The sequence below is a fragment of the Takifugu rubripes genome, chromosome 11, assembly GCF_901000725.2.
Source record: "Takifugu rubripes chromosome 11, fTakRub1.2, whole genome shotgun sequence".
Taxonomy (NCBI): Eukaryota; Metazoa; Chordata; class Actinopteri; order Tetraodontiformes; family Tetraodontidae; genus Takifugu; species Takifugu rubripes.
This window is the reverse complement of record NC_042295.1, coordinates 15,729,250-15,743,500: the sequence shown is the minus strand read 5'-3', so window position 1 is coordinate 15,743,500 and position 14,251 is coordinate 15,729,250. Positions and strand designations below refer to the sequence as shown.

The 14,251-nt window shown below is 42.4% G+C and overlaps 1 protein-coding gene across 1 annotated transcript in view; it reads right to left on the bottom strand.

Moving 5' to 3' along the window:
• The window catches only part of LOC115246528 (uncharacterized), an 89,106-nt gene that overhangs the window by 66,578 nt on the left and 8,277 nt on the right, over positions 1 to 14,251 (bottom strand).

The following is a 14,251-nucleotide window of genomic DNA, read 5'->3' as shown; positions in this document are numbered from 1 at the left end:
TATTCATATAAATTCCTCAGGGAAAAACCTGGAACATTGGACAGTGTAATCACATGGTACAAGAACAGCTGCCTGTAACAATATAAAGTCCTTCTATATAAAGTATATAAGCTCCACCTGCAGCACTGAAACTTACGTATTTAACAATGCCTATAAAGCAACCATGTGACTGTTCTGACAGTGACTTAACAAGTCTCATTCATTCTGCAAAGGTGCATTTCCTTGAGCTAGTAGCTTGTTCTTGAGGCTGTTCACTTTTGGGGACAACTTTGAACAATCCAGCTCGAGAAGGACTTTCTGGAAGACTTCAGACGTATACCTAAGCTCCTTGGGCTAGGCAAGGGTCCCTGCATAAATCAGTCCAACAAGCATGGAGCCAGCTCTTGGGAAGGTACCCAGAGCAGTCAGAACTTTCATGCCCTCTATCACAATACCGACGTCATCTGGATCCTCTGATGTACCGGTCCTGATGCTGTAGATCAGGCCTGGCCAACCCGCGGCTCCCGAGCCGCGTGCGGCATTCTGCGCATTCTGGCATTCCTTGCTCCCGCGTGAGCAAGGAATGCCAGAAGTCCCACTAAGCAACATGCATAGTAAGAGAAAAAAAGATATTTTAATTATTATATTTTTGTTTGTGGACTTTGTTGAATTGAGAGTTTGTGTGTGTGAGACAGTGCACACAATGTTCATTGTTGAAAATGACTCTTAACCGTGGTCTGTGGAGGTCAAATTCTGTCATTATCATGTTGGTGTGTGACATTTACAATAAATCTGGCTAAGCAGAGGTCTGTGTGTGTGTGTGTGTGTGTGTGTGAGGAAGGGATGAGGTGATGAGGTGATGTTCATGTGTGCCCATGTGTATGATGTGGCTCTTTGCTGTAACACAGTAAAAAATGTGGCTCTTAGGCTCTGACTGGTTGGCCAGGCCTGGATTAGAAGAAACAAACAGTTAGGAGATAAAAAATATAATAATTAAAATATCTTTTTTTCTCTTACTGTGCATGTTGCTTAGTGGGACTTCTGGCATTCCTTGCTTTGAACAATCCTCTTCAAATCTGGCTTGTATTCAGTTCTTTCACACGGGTGTCGGTCAGAACAGATCGATGCTTTGGTTTCACGTGTTTCAGGGTAGAAAACACAGACTCGCAGACGTGTGTTGACCCAAATATTGACAGGATCTTAAGCGCAGCCCGTTTGACATTGGGCTATTTTTCCATTGGCACACTTTTCCAGAACTCAATGGCCCCTTCCCTTAAAGCAGTGCTTCTCAATTATTTTCTGTTACGCCCCCCCCAGGAAGAATAAAACATTTTGCGCCCCCTGCCGTGACTATAATTACTATCATTTGTCTATGAAATTGTTATAAGTACACCTCTGCATAACATTGTATCCTTATTAATATTAAAGAAAACAAAAAAAGAAAGAAATATAGACCAAAGCGGGATGATTGTTGCCAATATTCGGCACGTTTTTGCCATAAAAACTCAAGCGGCTTATCAGCGTGACTGGGGTGTAATGTCTTTAAGTTAGGGTTAGGGTTAACCAGGGTTAGGGTTAACCAGGGTTAGGGTTAACCAGGGTTAGTGTTATCAGCGTGACCGGGGTGTAATGTCTTTAAGTGAGGGTTAGGGTTAACCAGGGTTAGGGTTAGTGTTAGGGTCAACCAGGGTTAGGGTTATCAGCGTGCCTGGGGTGTAATGTCTTTAAGTGAGGGTTAGGGTTAACCAGGTTTAGGGTTAACCAGGGTTAGGGTTATCAGCGTGACTGGGGTGTAATGTCTTTAAGTTAGGGTTAGGGTTAACCAGGGTTAGGGTTCGTGTTAGGGTTAACCAGGGTTAGGGTTATCAGCGTGCCTGGGGTGTAATGTCTTTAAGTGAGGGTTAGGGTTAACCAGGGTTAGGGTTAACCAGGGTTAGTGTTATCAGCGTGACCGGGGTGTAATGTCTTTAAGTGAGGGTTAGGGTTAACCAGGGTTAGGGTTAACCAGGGTTAGGGTTAGTGTTAACCAGGGTTAGGGTTATCAGCGTGCCTGGGGTGTAATGTCTTTAAGTGAGGGTTAGGGTTAACCAGGGTTAGGGTTAACCAGGGTTAGTGTTATCAGCGTGACCGGGGTGTAATGTCTTTAAGTGAGGGTTAGGGTTAACCAGGGTTAGGGTTAACCAGGATTAGGGTTAGTGTTAGGGTTAACCAGGGTTATGGTTAACCAGGGTTAGGGTTAGTGTTAGGGTTAACCAGGTTTAGGGTTATCAGCGTGCCTGGGGTGTAATGTCTTTAAGTGAGGGTTAGGGTTAACCAGGTTTAGGGTTAACCAGGGTTAGGGTTAACCAGGGTTAGGGTTATCAGCGTGCCTGGGGTGTAATGTCTTTAAGTGAGGGTTAGGGTTAACCAGGTTTAGGGTTAACCAGGGTTAGGGTTAACTAGGGTTATCAGCGTGCCTGGGGTGTAATGTCTTTAAGTGAGGGTTAGGGTTAACCAGGGTTAGGGTTAGGGTTAACCAGGGTTAGGGTTAACCAGGGTTAGGGTTATCAGCGTGCCTGGGGTGTAATGTCTTTAAGTGAAGCCTTCATTTATTTGGTTTCATGCTGTCCTGCCAACATTTTTAGACACAGGAAACACACCGGTCTTTCCTCGTCTCCCACCGTAGTCGCAGTGAAGCCAAGCGCTATAAAGGCTTCGTCAGATTTCCTCGTCTTAGCTTTCGTTTGTCTCATTATCTCCGTCTCTCTCCGCCTTTCTTTTCATCACTGTTAAGTATTTTTTCATGCTGTCTCTTGAGGGTTTGTTCACTGCACTTCCTATTTCTTGCTCTGTGGTGTGTGCGCGCGGGATGTGCGATTACACTTTATTCTAGTAAAGTAAGCAAAAAAACCCAAAAAAAATCATGTTCTCACACGCGGGCGCGCCCCACTATTTGAGAAGCAATGCCTTAAAGCAGGTTTCAGTTGGTCCTCCTCATAAAGATCGATCATCTCCACCTCAGCTGCAGCCTCACCTGTGACTGGCGGGGCTTTAAAACAGTGCGGGGCTTTAAAACAGTGCGGGGCTTTAAAACAGTGCGGGGCATTTAAAAGGGGCAACGAGGAATGCGATCTGTGGCCTTTTCAGTTGTAGATCGCGGAAGCTTTCGTGCATTTTTTCCTGCCATTTTGAAGGCGAACTTGACACTAATTGTTTACTCAGAAGATCTCGTCCCTACTGAGAAACTTTGCGGTATTTTCATCTAACGCGCACGCGCTTTTGGAGAAAGACCGTATTGAACTCGTGCGAAGCGAACACGCACATTAAAAAAACACAAACCCAAACTTCGATATGAACGTTAGAGCCGCATGAAACCAGGCAAAGAGCCGCGGGTTGGCCAGGCCTGTCCTAGGCTGTTACACATAGTATAACATTATACTCTAGGAACTGACGTTAAAATAATTGCATTACTTTTATATTTTAATATCATTTTAATGCTAATATAATTTCAAATTGCAACACAGTGAAGTTAACTTGTTTGGAAACTTAACTAGAATCTATGTGGAAGTGACGCGAATTAATGTTCCGCTCCTACAGAAATTTGGTTATAAAATGTTTGTAAAATACCAGCAATTAAACTGTTCTTACCTTTGGGAAACAGCAATGCGTGGAATCTGTCGCAGATGGTGAAATAACGTCGATGTGGCGGGAAGTGACCCAAAATGCACTGGGCTTAAGTGTAAAAAAAAAGTGATTAAAACCAAAAACCTCACAGCTCGTAGAACTGATCAATTTTTTGCATATTTGGCCTTTCTCATAAAATACTATTAAAATGTACCAGTGTTTTTTAGCTGATTTTATTCAAACAAAACTTAGTAAATTTCAATCAACAATTCATTTAAATTTGTTCAATTTAGCTCAGTTTGATTCACAACTGCACATAGTCTTTTTTATTATGTATACATTATGTTTTTTAATTAATTGTTAATAAATCCCAATCCCAGTTTTTACAGTGTACAGTAGTTGTGTTTAGATATGTCACACTTTGATACATTGAAGAATGTAATGGTTTTATTGAATAAAGAAAGCAATCAAAAATAAAAGATTGCCCATATTACACTAAAAAGTATCTATAATTACAAGCATATCATCATAAAATAATTCGATAAAATCAACTTCATGATGCTTAAGTTCCACTCAATGGATGTCCATATTTGCAAAACCGGACCGGAACAAATGTGAGCAGAGTTGTTGCCTGATCACCATGCATAAAAGAACAGCAGGTAAACATTTATTTCAAAACTGTCTGCTCCCGCGTGAGCAAGGAATGCCAGAAGTCCCACTAAGCAACATGCATAGTAAGAGAAAAAAAGATATTTTAATTATTATATTTTTGTTTGTGGACTTCGTTAACCAGGGTTAGTGTTATCAGCGTGACCGGGGTGTAATGTCTTTAAGTGAGGGTTAGGGTTAACCAGGGTTAGGGTTAACCAGGGTTAGTGTTAGGGTTAACCAGGGTTAGGGTTAACCAGGGTTATGGTTAACCAGGGTTAGGGTTAGTGTTAGGGTTAACCAGGTTTAGGGTTAACCAGGGTTAGGGTTAACCAGGGTTAGGGTTATCAGCGTGCCTGGGGTGTAATGTCTTTAAGTGACGCCTTCATTTATTTGGCTCCATGCTGTCCTGCCAACATTTTTAGACACAGGAAACACACCGGTCTTTCCTCGTCTCCCACCGTAGTCGCAGTGAAGCCAAGCGCTATAAAGGCTTCGTCAGATTTCCTCGTCTTAGCTTTCGTTTGTCTCATTATCTCCGTCTCTCTCCACCTTTCTTTTCATCACTGTTAAGTATTTTTTCGTGCTGTCTCTTGAGGGTTTGTTCACTGCACTTCCTATTTCTTGCTCTGTGGTGTGTGCGCGCGGGATGTGCGATTACACTTTATTCTAGTAAAGTAAGCAAAAAAAACCCAAAAAAACATGTTCTCCGGGGTCACACGCGGGCGCGCCCCACTATTTGAGAAGCAATGCCTTAAAGCAGGTTTCAGTTGGTCCTCCTCACAAAGATCGATCATCTCCACCTCAGCTGCAGCCTCACCTGTGACTGGCGGGGCTTTAAAACAGTGCGGGGCTTTAAAACAGTGCGGGGCTTTAAAATAGTGCGGGGCATTTAAAAGGGGCAACGAGGAATGCGATCTGTGGCCTTTTCAGTTGTAGATCGCGGAAGCTTTCGTGCAGGTTTTCCTGCCATTTTGAAGGCGAACTTGACACTAATTGTTTACTCAGAAGATCTCGTCCCTACTGAGAAACTTTGCGGTATTTTCATCTAACGCGCACGTGCTTTTGGAGAAAGACCGTATTGAACTCGTGCGAAGCGAACACGCACATTAAAAAAACCCAAAACCAAACTTCGATATGAACGTTAGAGCCGCATGAAACCAGGCAAAGAGCCGCGGGTTGGCCAGGCCTGTCCTAGGCTTAGACGTAAAATCGGGCCTAAAAAATCCAGCCCGACCCGACCCAGGCCCGCGGGCATTAAAGCCCGACCCAGCCCAAGCCCGACCAATTTACTTGATTTGCAGGCCCGAGCCCGAAGCAAACCCGAAATTTAGTAGTAGTTATATAGCAATTACCTTACAGCGCCTTCTCTGTTTTATCCAAATTATTTATTTATAATAAGTATTCCTTAGTTTAGTATCCACACATCGTTTTAGTGTATATTTTTATAAACAAATATTTATTAAAAAAAAGTCAGCGAGAGAGAAGCCCGGCCCGACCCGACCCGAACGTAATGATTGACATTTTACGCATTTTAAGCCCGACCCGAATTTCGGGTTGGGTCGGGCTCGGACTCGGGCTCGGTCTTAAGATCTTACCTCTACCTAGGCTGTTACACATAGTATAACATTATACTCTAGGAACTGACGTTAAAATAATTGCATTACTTTTATATTTTAATATCATTTTAATGCTAATATAATTTCAAATTGCAACACAGTGAAGTTAACTTGTTTGGAAACTTAACTAGAATCTATATGGAAGTGACGCGAATTAATGTTCTGCTCCTACAGAAATTTGGTTATAAAATGTTTGTAAAATACCAGCAATTAAACTGTTCTTACCTTTGGGAAACAGCAATGCGTGGAATCTGTCGCAGATGGTGAAATAACGTCGATGTGGCGGGAAGTGACCCAAAATGCACTGGGCTTAAGTGTAAAAAAAAAAAGTGATTAAAACCAAAAACCTCACAGCTCGTAGAACTGATCAATTTTTTGCATATTTGGCCTTTCTCATAAAATACTATTAAAATGTACGCAGTGTTTTTTAGCTGATTTTATTCAAACAAAACTTAGTAAATTTCAATCAACAATTCATTTAAATTTGTTCAGTTTAGCTCAGTTTGATTCACAACTGCACATAGTCTTTTTTATTATGTATACATTATGTTTTTTAATTAATTGTTAATAAATCCCAATCCCAGTTTTTACAGTGTAGTTGTGTTTAGATATGTCACACTTTGATACATTGAAGAATGTAATGGTTTTATTGAATAAAGAAAGCAATCAAAAATAAAAGATTGCCCATATTACACTAAAAAGTATCTATAATTACAAGCATATCATCACAAAATAATTCGATAAAATCAACTTCATGATGCTTAAGTTCCACTCAATGGATGTCCATATTTGCAAAACCGGACCGGAACAAATGTGAGCAGAGTTGTTGCCTGATCACCATGCATAAAAGAACAGCAGGTAAACATTTATTTCAAAACTGTCTGCTCCCGCGTGAGCAAGGAATGCCAGAAGTCCCACTAAGCAACATGCATAGTAAGAGAAAAAAAGATATTTTAATTATTATATTTTTGTTTGTGGACTTCGTTAACCAGGGTTAGTGTTATCAGCGTGACCGGGGTGTAATGTCTTTAAGTGAGGGTTAGGGTTAACCAGGGTTAGGGTTAACCAGGGTTAGTGTTAGGGTTAACCAGGGTTAGGGTTAGTGTTAGGGTTAACCAGGTTTAGGGTTATCAGCGTGCCTGGGGTGTAATGTCTTTAAGTGAGGGTTAGGGTTAACCAGGTTTAGGGTTAACCAGGGTTAGGGTTAACCAGGGTTAGGGTTAACCAGGGTTAGGGTTAACCAGGGTTAGGGTTATCAGCGTGCCTGGGGTGTAATGTCTTTAAGTGAGGCCTTCATTTATTTGGCTCCATGCTGTCCTGCCACCATTTTTAGACACAGGAAACACACCGGTCTTTCCTCGTCTCCCACCGTAGTCGCAGTGAAGCCAAGCGCTATAAAGGCTTCGTCAGATTTCCTCGTCTTAGCTTTCGTTTGTCTCATTATCTCCGTCTCTCTCCGCCTTTCTTTTCATCACTGTTAAGTATTTTTTCATGCTGTCTCTTGAGGGTTTGTTCACTGCACTTCCTATTTCTTGCTCTGTGGTGTGTGCGCGCGGGATGTGCGATTACACTTTATTCTAGTAAAGTAAGCAAAAAAAACCCCAAAAAAACATGTTCTCCGGGGTCACACGCGGGCGCGCCCCACTATTTGAGAAGCAATGCCTTAAAGCAGGTTTCAGTTGGTCCTCCTCACAAAGATCGATCATCTCCACCTCAGCTGCAGCCTCACCTGTGACTGGCGGGGCTTTAAAACAGTGCGGGGCTTTAAAACAGTGCGGGGCTTTAAAATAGTGCGGGGCATTTAAAAGGGGCAACGAGGAATGCGATCTGTGGCCTTTTCAGTTGTAGATCGCGGAAGCTTTCGTGCAGGTTTTCCTGCCATTTTGAAGGCGAACTTGACACTAATTGTTTACTCAGAAGATCTCGTCCCTACTGAGAAACTTTGCGGTATTTTCATCTAACGCGCACGTGCTTTTGGAGAAAGACCGTATTGAACTCGTGCGAAGCGAACACGCACATTAAAAAAACCCAAAACCAAACTTCGATATGAACGTTAGAGCCGCATGAAACCAGGCAAAGAGCCGCGGGTTGGCCAGGCCTGTCCTCGGCTGTTACACATAGTATAACATTATACTCTAGGAACTGACGTTAAAATAATTGCATTACTTTTATATTTTAATATCATTTTAATGCTAATATAATTTCAAATTGCAACACAGTGAAGTTAACTTGTTTGGAACCTTAACTAGAATCTATATGGAAGTGACGCGAATTAATGTTCCGCTCCTACAGAAATTTGGTTATAAAATGTTTGTAAAATACCAGCAATTAAACTGTTCTTACCTTTGGGAAACAGCAATGCGTGGAATCTGTCGCAGATGGTGAAATAACGTCGATGCGGCGGGAAGTGACCCAAAATGCACTGGGCTTAAGTGTAAAAAAAAAAGTGATTAAAACCAAAAACCTCACAGCTCGTAGAACTGATCAATTTTTTGCATATTTGGCCTTTCTCATAAAATACTATTAAAATGTACGCAGTGTTTTTTAGCTGATTTTATTCAAACAAAACTTAGTAAATTTCAATCAACAATTCATTTAAATTTGTTCAGTTTAGCTCAGTTTGATTCACAACTGCACATAGTCTTTTTTATTATGTATACATTATGTTTTTTAATTAATTGTTAATAAATCCCAATCCCAGTTTTTACAGTGTAGTTGTGTTTAGATATGTCACACTTTGATACATTGAAGAATGTAATGGTTTTATTGAATAAAGAAAGCAATCAAAAATAAAAGATTGCCCATATTACACTAAAAAGTATCTATAATTACAAGCATATCATCTTAAAATAATTCGATAAAATCAACTTCATGATGCTTAAGTTCCACTCAATGGATGTCCATATTTGCAAAACCGGACCGGAACAAATGTGAGCAGAGTTGTTGCCTGATCACCATGCATAAAAGAACAGCAGGTAAGCATTTATTTCAAAACTGTCTGCTCCCGCGTGAGCAAGGAATGCCAGAAGTCCCACTAAGCAACATGCATAGTAAGAGAAAAAAAGATATTTTAATTATTATATTTTTGTTTGTGGACTTCGTTAACCAGGGTTAGTGTTATCAGCGTGACCGGGGTGTAATGTCTTTAAGTGAGGGTTAGGGTTAACCAGGGTTAGGGTTAACCAGGGTTAGGGTTAGTGTTAGGGTTAACCAGGGTTAGGGTTAACCAGGGTTATGGTTAACCAGGGTTAGGGTTAGTGTTAGGGTTAACCAGGGTTAGGGTTATCAGCGTGCCTGGGGTGTAATGTCTTTAAGTTAGGGTTAGGGTTAACCAGGTTTAGGGTTAACCAGGGTTAGGGTTATCAGCGTGCCTGGGGTGTAATGTCTTTAAGTGAGGCCTTCATTTATTTGGCTCCATGCTGTCCTACCAACATTTTTAGACACAGGAAACACACCGGTCTTTCCTCGTCTCCCACCGTAGTCACAGTGAAGCCAAGCGCTATAAAGGCTTCGTCAGATTTCCTCGTCTTAGCTTTCGTTTGTCTCATTATCTCCGTCTCTCTCCGCCTTTCTTTTCATCACTGTTAAGTATTTTTTCATGCTGTCTCTTGAGGGTTTGTTCACTGCACTTCCTATTTCTTGCTCTGTGGTGTGTGCGCGTGGGATGTGCGATTACACTTTATTCTAGTACGGCGAAAAATAAAAAAACATGTTCTCCGGGGTCACACGCGGGCGCGCCCCACTATTTGAGAAGCGATACCTTAAAGCAGGTTTCAGTTGGTCCTCCTCACAAAGATCGATCATCTCCACCTCAGCTGCAGCCTCACCTGTGACTGGCGGGGCTTTAAAACAGTGCGGGGCTTTAAAACAGTGCGGGGCATTTAAAAGGGGCAACAAGGAATGCGATCTGTGGCCTTTTCAGTTGTAGATCGCGGAAGCTTTCGTGCATTTTTCCTGGCATTTTGAAGGCGAACTTGACACTAATTGTTTACTCAGAAGATCTCGTCCCTACTGAGAAACTTTGCGGTATTTTCATCTAACGCGCACGCGCTTTTGGAGAAAGACCGTATTGAACTCGTGCTATTATAATTTCAAATTGCAACACGGTGAAGTTAACTTGTTTGGAAACTTAACTAGAATCTATGTGGTGAAGAGAATTAGTTTATATTGTTAGCATCTTTTATCTTATTAGCATGTGTTAGACTATATGTTTTTGTTTTATGTTACAGTTAGTTTAGAAGTTAGGAATACTATATAATCTTTAGTAGGAATACACATAAGCAAGCCAGTTGACCCTTCTTTGACATGAATACTGCTTAGACAGTTGGAGCCAGGCAGACAGGAAATGGTAGACCCTCATCATAAAATATGACAGCATAATTTACTGGTGATTGATAAGTTCCTGCACAGGAATAAGACCGCTGACCTGGCCATCTGAGAAGACAATGGAGAAGGACCGCACCAACACCAAATGAGGCAGGAAGAAGAAGATGAAGTCACCCAAGAAGAAGGACTGGATTGGACTGAATTAGCATCAATAATTACATATGTCTTTCTATATAAACTGGGCCAACGGATAGTTAGGTTGTCAGACTTCATGCCCTGACAATTGACTCTGTTATTGTAGGGTTATGAACTGGCCCAGAGCTCTGTAATATTTGTATCTTGAATTGATTCTGTTTGCTAAATACATTTTAAAATTGACATTTGTTTTCTTGAAGTCTTCATTTAAAAAACACGCGGAATGGCAGTGACACACGAGAGGTACTGCAATCCAACAATTTGGTGACCCCGACGTGATGAAGACAGAGAAGTCATCTGAGGCAAAGAATTCAACAATGGTCACTTCGGAGGACAACTGACGACAAAGGGATCCCTAATAAAAGGTAAGCAGACACCTGTTTAATCAAAAGTTCTGCACATTGGCAATTTCCAAAAAAATTGTCGTCACTGTCAATTGAAGTGTCCTAGTTATAAATTCCAGATACAAATATAGAAAATATTGAAATGACTGCAGGAATTACGGTTCGAGTCCGTAAATAAGAACGGTTCGAGTCCGTTAGTAAGTGCGGTTCGAGTCCGTAAATAAGTACGGTTCGAGTCCGTTAGTAAGTGCGGTTCGAGTCCGTTAGTAAGTGCGGTTCGAGTCCGTTAGTAAGTGCGGTTAGAGTCCGTAAATAAGAACGGTTCGAGTCCGTTAGTAAGCGCGGTTCGAGTCCGTAAATAAGAACGGTTCGCGTCCGTTAGTAAGCGCGGTTCGAGTCCGTAAATAAGTACGGTTCGAGTCCGTTAGTAAGTGCGGTTAGAGTCCGTAAATAAGTACGGTTCGAGTCCGTTAGTAAGTGCGGTTAGAGTCCGTAAATAAGAACGGTTCGAGTCCGTTAGTAAGTGCGGTTAGAGTCCGTAAATAAGAACGGTTCGAGTCCGTTAGTAAGTGCGGTTAGAGTCCGTAAATAAGAACGGTCCGAGTCCGTTAGTAAGTGCGGTTCGAGTCCGTTAGTAAGTACGGTTCGAGTCCGTAAATAAGAACGGTTCGAGTCCGTTAGTAAGTACGGTTCGAGTCCGTAAATAAGAACGGTTCGAGTCCGTTAGTAAGTGCGGTTCGAGTCCGTAAATAAGAACGGTTCGAGTCCGTTAGTAAGTACGGTTCGAGTCCGTTAGTAAGTGCGGTTAGAGTCCGTAAATAAGTACGGTTCGAGTCCGTTAGTAAGTGCGGTTAGAGTCCGTAAATAAGAACGGTTCGAGTCCGTTAGTAAGTACGGTTCGAGTCCGTAAATAAGTACGGTTCGAGTCCGTTAGTAAGTACGGTTCGAGTCCGTAAATAAGAACGGTTCGAGTCCGTTAGTAAGTACGGTTAGAGTCCGTAAATAAGAACGGTTCGAGTCCGTTAGTAAGTGCGGTTAGAGTCCGTAAATAAGAACGGTCCGAGTCCGTTAGTAAGTGCGGTTCGAGTCCGTAAATAAGTACGGTTCGAGTCCGTTAGTAAGTACGGTTCGAGTCCGTAAATAAGAACGGTTCGAGTCCGTTAGTAAGTACGGTTCGAGTCCGTAAATAAGAACGGTTCGAGTCCGTTAGTAAGTGCGGTTCGAGTCCGTAAATAAGAACGGTTCGAGTCCGTTAGTAAGTGCGGTTAGAGTCCGTAAATAAGTACGGTTCGAGTCCGTTAGTAAGTGCGGTTAGAGTCCGTAAATAAGAACGGTTCGAGTCCGTTAGTAAGTACGGTTCGAGTCCGTAAATAAGTACGGTTCGAGTCCGTTAGTAAGTGCGGTTAGAGTCCGTAAATAAGAACGGTTCGAGTCCGTTAGTAAGTGCGGTTCGAGTCCGTAAATAAGTACGGTTCGAGTCCGTAAGTACGGTTAGAGTAAACCGGAGCTAGTACAGTGCTGTATTGCATATACACAGCACTGTATATGAAAAAGATTTGGGTTGGGACTTGGAGCGCGGTTGACGGGACGGACACTCCCGACGCCCGAGATTTGTGTTTTTGTGTGGGTTGGAAAAGTGCCAGAGTGAACGTGAATTAAAAGGCTCTTTGTCCTTGGGAATTAACCCCCAGAGTGGAACCGGATCAAAGACGTTTGATCTAGAAGCTTGTTTCACTGAGGCATTGAGTTGACCGTTGGAGTCATTCACATTCAATCTCACTTGGGAGCATAGTTAAAGATGGAACTGGAGTGTGGTAAAGCGTGTTGGGATCAGGGAGAATGTTCTCCCTATCCTCGGTCTGTGGAAGAACAATGGAAGTGGACTCTTGATCAGGTGGTGAGTGGCATGAAAGAACAGGACAGGGAAAGAGAATTGGATGCAATAAAAAAGTTGTGGAAGGAAGCTCAGAAGCAGAAGATACTTCCCCCTCCAGAGGTGAAGGTTAATTTAGCTGAAGCATTGTGTAAGTGGGAGTCAGAAATTCACACTATATTACAGGATCATCTTGATAATCCAAAATTAGGTTTTATAGCAGGAAAATCATGGCAAAAACAGGGTAAGGAGTTGGAAGATAAGCGTCGAAGGATACATGTTGTGGCTGTGGCAGGTGCAGCAGTGCACTATTGCAGATCTAGGGGGGTCACACGAGTGCCTAATGTAGAGAAGCCTTCATTAGAAGATCCAAACCAGACATTGACACTTAACACCACTCTTTACCCATCATTACCTACTACCTCTTCCCCACCCCCATATCAATTGCCAGTTTTGACTATTAACAGTGGTCAGTTAGATGTGGACAGAAATGAAGAAATGCAGGAGTTACGTGAGACAGTGGGTGAACTTTGGAGACAGGTTAGCAGGATCAAACAGGGACAGGAAGAGGTTGAAGATAACTTAGGAAAAATTGAATTTAGAGAAGAAGCTCAGGTGGTTCGCCCTAAAATCTCCCAACAAACTATATTTAAAAAACAGGACAGTCAAAAATCTGCATTACATGTCTTTAAAACACTTAGCAATCAAACAAAACAAGTGAAAAGAGCTGATCCATCAGGAGGATTTGCCAGGGCTGAGCACAGGGAGGAGAAGGCAAGATTGATTTATAGCAGTGATAAAGAGGAGAGCGAGAATAAGACAGATACCTTCAAAATTCTGGCTACATTTATTGGAGAATTGGAGGTTCAGGAGCCTGTTGAAGCTCAGACAGAATTATATGAATTAGAATCATGGGAAGAGAGTGAGTGTGAGTATAGAGGCGTACCATTGACAGGGACCATAAATAATGAGGAGGCGGGTCAAACAGGAATACACACAAGGAGTAAGGGGCCCGTTTCAGGAATGCCGCAGCTACAGGCCCCTCTGATACAGAAAAGAGGAGGACAGGAACCAGTATATGTTCCATTTGCTATCACAGACACTAATTGTTTGGTGGATAAGATGCCCCCACCCGCAGAGGGAGGCGGCAAGTGGAGGTCTACCCTTTTCAGTTTAACACAGAGCATGCAGTTGGCAATGGGAGACTTTAGAGGAATTTTAGGGAGACAGGTATCTCTCTGGGATTTGGATAAAGTTGAGGTAGCAGCAGGCATTAAAGACAGACCTAATGCTGCACGTTTTGGCCCATGTGCATCCAGGGTTGGTGAAGCTATGAGACAGATATTTCCAGTATCTCCAGGAGCAATGCAGAATTTAAGATTTAAGTGGGAGGAAAGTGAGTCGGCACATGGATTCCTTGCAAGGTGTAAAGAGGAATGGATGTGTGCCACAGGGTGCCATCCTGGTTCTAAACAACAGGGAAAGAAAGAGGGGGTGATGACAGCGCAGGAACAGCTCCTAAAAATGCAGTTAGATGAAGCACAGAAAAAGCTAAATGATAAACACAAGGAAGAGAAACAGATGGTTCAGCAGTTTTCTCGGCAGGTGCAGCCAGATCCGCTAGGTCCGCAGCAAGATTTTGCTCCGATAAACCCGTATTGGGT